Here is a 6,665-nt window from a genome sequence, read left to right as displayed (position 1 = left end):
TGGCGGAGGGGGTGGGGAATTTGTGACAAGCCACCACCACCCCTTACTGAGGGGATGCACAAGGGTTTTTTGAGATTTTAGGGCTCTAGGTTCATTTTGAACTATAAACTTCCCCTCAGTTTCCAAGTGTTTAACAGCATAGCAAGTATATAGGCTTTGGGTTTTCTGGTGTGAAGTAGGTTTTGTGGGACACAAGGTGATTATGGAGATAATTGAGGCTGGACTAATACATAAACAACAAATATTTACTTACTTACTTACTTACTTACTTACTTACTTACTTACTTACTTACTTACTTACTTACTTACTTACTTACTTACTTACTTACTTACTTACAAGCTGGTTTTAAAAGAACAAACTAGCAGCACAAATCTCCAAGCAGACAAAGTCGAAATCTGGCTGAGGCCCCAAAATATAAACTGGTTATGATTTTAGGGAGTACTGCGACTTGTACAATGCTTTTAGGCATGAACAAACTTTCACATACTAGCCACTAGTTTGGATCCTCTCTCACACACAGGATTCCACCCAGTGGTGGGATCCAAAAATTTTAGTAACAGGTTCCCATGGTGGTGGGATTCAAACAGTGGCGTAGCGCCAATGGGCTGGGCGGGGCACGATGGGGGAGTGGCCGGGCATTCCAGGGGAGGGGCATTAATAATTTCTCGGTTACTGTAAAAAAACTCTTACTGTAAAAAAAAGTTCCTAATTTCCAGCTGGTATCTTTCTGTCCATAATTTAAACTCATTATAGCAAGTCCTATCGTCTACTGCCAACAGAAACAACTACTTCTCCTCTAATTGACTGCCTGTCAAATATTTAATACTTTCAAATACTTAATTTTGTTTCTAGAAATCAAAAGAAGGATACTTTCCTTAAACAAGGAACTTTACCATATTTCTAAAACATGTTTTTAAAACAGCCCAACAGGGAGAATTATCCCGTTTTCTACCTTCGCTAACGAGCCACATAGGAAACAACAGGACTTCATGATTTTTGGACCTAATGGAATTTCTAATGGAAAAGCAGACCCAATTAGTAACCCCCTCTCGGCACACACAAATAATTAGTAACCCACTCTCGGGAACTGGTGAGAACCTGCTGGATCCCACCTCTGATTCCACCCATACTAGCCCGTCCTTTCACCAGAGGCTGACTAAATGGTGCAGGGACTGCTCATCACCAGAGACAGGCCTAACAATTGAGCATTCTCTTCTCTCTCAGAAATTTTAGCTGAACCACTCTGCCATACTGCCAGGCAAAGCTACCCTTCACCTTGTCTGCTCCTTTTCCTGAGCCAGACGTGAGCTGTCCCTGATCTCTTCTTGAGGCAGAACTGAACTCCTTCATCTTCTGTGTTGCCTCCAACATCTCATCCTCTTTCTTGAAGGTGACTGGATGCTGGGGCAGCACTCTTGTGGCTGATTTTCTCTTCAGGGACAGGACACCTTCTTGTCTGTCACAGTGGCCCACTTGGGAATCAAAGGGAAAATTCTCTCAGTCTTCAATGGCTTACAAATGCTTGACCTGTTCTCTGAGGGATTCACTGCCTTGTACACAATTAATTCCCTCTTCTTTCCCCCAGCCCCTTTTGTTAGGAACACACAGGCAGAACCAGAGGTGAGGACAATGAGCAAATTGCCCCACACTCAATAAAGGGGAGCAGTCTGAGGAGAGCTTAAACAAATCTAACAGATTTCCTTCCCCTCCCTATTTACAAGTTGGCCATTGTTGTCACGATATTTCTATCGGTGCAGTGCAGAATTGCATTGGTTTTCTGTTGATTCAAGTTCAGGTTGTGGTCTACTAAGACTTCAAGGTTTCTTTCGCATGTACTGTTGTCAAGCCAGGGATCACCCATCCTATAACTTTCCATTTGATGTTTTCTGCCTAAGTGTAATACCTTATGTTTCTTCCTGTTGAAATTCATCTTATTAGTTTCGGCCCAGCTTTCAAATTTGTCAAGATCATCATGATTTTCAATAACTGTTAGCCATTTTAGTAAAATAGAACTTCCTTGCTTGGAGGTAGCATGCCTGTGAGTACAGATGCTGGGAAACAAAGAGCAGGGGAATGGAAGCTGATGCTGCAATACACAATATATGTGGTTGATATCAGTGCAGCCAAAAGGAAAGTGCTCCAGAGCGTTTATTTTAGCCTTTAACTGTTAAGATAAGCATTACGAACTGACAGAAATGGAGAAAACACAGGAAATAACCAGAATGAAATTGCTTTGCTTGTGAATTAATGCTGGTTATTTAGCACACAGAGATCTCCCCCCACCTTCCAATTAGCATTGTTTTCCTCAAAGGCTTCTAATGGTCTTAAATTCAAAGCCCCTCTCTTATTTCTTATCCCTGGGGGGATTAATGGGGATAAAAGGTTAGCTCCACCTTTTGATGCTTATTTATTGGCCCAGGATGTGGGGCAGGGGGGAGGATTGGGCTTTCAATTTGCCTCTGGATAAACATTAGAGCCTCTTTTTAAAAAATCTATACCCTTGCTAAAAGTATGTAAGACTAGCTGGTTTACTGGCTGGGTAGCGCGCTAGGAATTTATGAATCTGCATGGTGGAAGGTGGAAGATAAAAAGGAAAAACCACATTTTCATCCCAATCCCTCCTCCAGAAGTTTTTTGAAAAAGGACGGATATGTTGGAAAACAGAGAAGGAGCTCCCTGCGTGATCTTCAAAGGCCTCTTTCTGCATATGATGGTACAATAGTCCAACAGCTCAGTAGCCTTACAGTGTTAAGGACACTGCAAAGGTAGGTCTATCTTTGCGTCTTTTTGTTGGTTTGTAAAGTACAGACTTTTGAATATAGTTTACCCCGCTTGATGAGCACAGCTGGTATTTGGTGTGCAACAGCAAATGAAGCTCCGGTTGTGAGAAAAAAATGCTGCCCAGACACAAGCTGGATTGTGTACGTAGGACTAGGACCAGCGCACTCCCAACAGCCACGACATCCCCCGACATCCCGCCACCCCTCCTTGTGCCAAGCCCTTGCAAACAAAGTGCATGTGTCAGAGAGTCTGGGCAAAGCTGGTGGCCATGGCAACGGGAAACGACTGAAACGGCTCCAAACTTGGTGTACCGACGCTTTAACTTGTTGAGTTTGCCATCGAGCACAGCAAAGGGCAATTCTCTCAAAAGCCTTTTTTTTTCATTTGGAAAAGTTTCTACGTTGCCATTTTTGTTGCATTTTCCTCAGCAAAGCAATTACTTAGAAACAGAAAAGGCCGTTTTGTCAGCAGACGGCGCTGCCTTCTGACCTTCAGCCCAACTTTTCCATTTGCTAATTAGGAAACATGAACAAATTCATGGGAGCGGGGCTGGCTTCCCTTGCATGTTATTGGCTTAATTTGACTCACACTGGCATTGAGTGCCAGGCGATGATGGGGCATGGTAAACAGGCCTCTCAGGGAAAAAAAACCCAGGTGGCAGCAACGTTAACAAGAGCATTTGGCTCTTAGTAATTTATTCCTCTGTTGTCTTTGTTAACTGACTGGAAAACATGCTTGATATTGGAAACAGTTGACCTTGAAATAATTGTTTTTAGCACGGTTTCTGAAGATAAGCAAAGATATAGCTATTATTGTGGATTCTCTGATCCTGTCTATCCTGGAGGTTGTCTGCTGTCGTCTGCCTGGTGTAGGAATGAAGAGACAACCTCAATAGGGAAAGCGTAGGTATATTTTTCTATATAGACACAGCACAACAGGATACAAAGGCTCATGTGCCAGCAGACTAAACAGTTACACAGGTTTTTATGACATTGACCGAAGGACCAGCTATACACTCCTCATGTGACTCTCTGACATGTTTCCCTGAGGGCTGGAAAATTTACACTGGGGTGACCCCTTCAAATTGTATGAATGCACTAAGGCTTAATATGACTGCTGTGAGCAACTGTTCATAGCTTCCTATTGTTACTGTTCTCACCTGCAGACAGTGACTTCAAAAAGCCACCCTAAACTTGATGGTTGTGTGAATTGGCTCTCAGCCACAGCACCAAAGTATTTTTTTTTAGTATTTCTATCTACTATTTATATGTTGAATTAGTAGGAAAAATATGGAAGTATAATATTGAGTTAATGGTTTTATGTACCTGCAGAACAGTGTTTGTCAGCTTTGGAAGCAGAGCTATCCAGTAATGGAGGCCATGGATATCATCTTGGAAGAACAAGTTTTATTTAAAAAAATTGGGGAGTGAGAAACCCCCATTTTCTCTCTATGCCTCTTCACCATGTCCACCAAAACGTAGTTGGGAAATTCTTAGAGATATGGGAGTGGAGCCTGGGAAAGGCGCAGTTTGGATTAGAGTGAACTCAGTGGTGTATAATGTCCTAGAGTCTGGGAAAGATGTGGTTTGGATTGGAGTGAACTCAGTGGATTCCACACACGAGTAAAATAGTTCCCTGAGAAGGGTACTAACCTAGGTCGAAGCCATTGTTGTTCCCCACTGCAACCAGCTTGATCCCAGCTCGGAGGGCGGAATCATCCTGTACCTCTTCGCCGCTCCGTTCCAATTGGCTACTGTTCTATGGCCATGTTCCATCTATCCCCACACACATTATAAAATAACTGTCACAGGAATGGAGGGACGAAGGTGGCGCTTTTTGATTGGTCAGCTGTACGCATGCCCAAAACACTCAGCTGTGATTGGCTGAATAGGGGACTCCTGGCACCAGAGATTCCGCACTGTACTGGAATCAAGCTGAGTTCAAGCGTGGTTCCCTGAAAAAGTAGTAGTTCCCAACTGGAGTCGGAAATTTGACCATTACATGGGGCGAAGTTGTTACAAAACCACGTCGATCCCAGTGTTGTGCGGAGCACTTAGGTCGAACGCTGTTTGAACTTAGGTCGATAACGCAAGTGCGGAATCGACCATTGAGTCCACCATCCAAAGTAGCCATTTTCTTCAGGTGAGCTGATCTTTGTAGACTGAAGATCATTTATAATTCTGTTGAGATATCCATGCCCACTTGGAAGATGGCAACCCTACTCCTTGCCTCTGGCTTCCCGACCCTCATCCAGCCAGTGGCATGCAACATCCCTTTCATTCAGCATGCTTGGACTTCCCTTCCCAGCCACGTTCCATGTGTGCTTCAGCATTCTTTCCAACTCCCTGCCTATTCACCTTTCCACTCTTGCCAGTTTGGTGAAAGGGGGAAGAGCAGGTGAGTGTTGATGGAAGATAATCCGGATCCAGGCCCTTTTCAGGAATTTGTGTCCCATTATTAATTCTTTTTTCTTAAGAACCAAGATATTTGTAGGACTTCGTATCATAGCTGCTGTTGACCCCATTGTGCAGATTTATCTAGTCAGATAGGAGTCCACTGTTAACTATTAGATGTAGGCATAAAGTTGGGAAAGAACATAGAAAAATATAGAAAGAAGCACAATGTTTCAAATATGGCATTGATAAAAGTGCTATCAAAAGCAAAGTTCAAGAATTTCCCAAAATGGGACCTTGCTGACAGGCAATGTTGGGAATATTGGCTTTATTGGTGCAATCACCTTGAGAGGGAGGTGTGTGGGCAGAGTGTTAATCTCCTAGAGAAGAAGAGAGGAGAGGCAACACATAATGAGGAAAGAAAGTCCCTAACCTTACATTCCTGTCTAGCTGACCACCTGTCCGCCCCTTATAGGGTCTCTTTCTCATTTCTTTGCACGCTAGACATTGCTAAAATGGAAACAGCCTGGACCCATATTGTTTCCAACCTTGTCCAAGCAAGAGGTGTATTGTTGCCCAAGCATCTGTGTATGCCATGTCAAATTGCAACTGACTAATGGCAGCTGAAACAAAGGGATTTCGAGGCAAGTAAAAAAGCAATATTGATTCGCCACTGCCTTTCTCTGCAGAGCCTCCCTTGGAGGCCTCTCATACAAGTACTAATCATGCTTAGCTTTTGAGATCTGACAAGATCAGTCTATATACCATGCTACCTTCCTTCCCTCATGTATTTACACAACAAAGATTTTTAGAATTTTGAACATATGCCATGTCTACATTTCCCAACTACAGTAAAATTGGGAAAGGGTTTGTACCAGAGACTGGGTTTGTCTTTTATCATGCAATGTTGAGAGTCTTGTTACTGCAGCACAACAAGTATACACAAATACCTCTGTTTATTAGCCAGCCACTAAAAGATTGGGTTTTGTTCTGCATGCGTTAAGTCACTTTCTGTTGCACAGGGGCCTCTTGAGCTCCGTTGTGAAATGACAGCTTTGTCCCAGATCTCTAAAAACTTTCTTTCAGGGCTAAGTGCTAAATTCTGGCTCTCTGACAGATTATTTCTGCCCACAGAGACAACTGATTGTATAGTCTGCACAAGGAGTTGCTTTGAACATTGCTTCCTCTTGGGAAGAATAAATATATTGTTCAAAATTTCTGAGCAATATGTATATGAATGGCTCAGTATGTGAATGGTTGTTCTAACTCTGAATGTACCTCAAATGTGGAAAAGTTCAACGGTAGATGCAGTTTGCACTGTTTTGTCATCAGATTGTTGAAGAGATCGGATTTCATGGGGTATGGCTTGAATCCATTGGTAGACTTTGGGGCTTTCCCCACTACAGAAGGGAGCTAAGATCGACTCGGTTCCCTTCAGTGGAGGGTGATTCCAGGCTGTCCCCACAGCAACTGAGTTGGCCCCCTGGAAC

The sequence above is a fragment of the Sphaerodactylus townsendi genome, linkage group LG04 (genome assembly GCF_021028975.2).
Source record: "Sphaerodactylus townsendi isolate TG3544 linkage group LG04, MPM_Stown_v2.3, whole genome shotgun sequence".
Taxonomy (NCBI): domain Eukaryota; kingdom Metazoa; phylum Chordata; class Lepidosauria; order Squamata; family Sphaerodactylidae; genus Sphaerodactylus; species Sphaerodactylus townsendi.
This window is presented reverse-complemented; position numbering follows the sequence as displayed.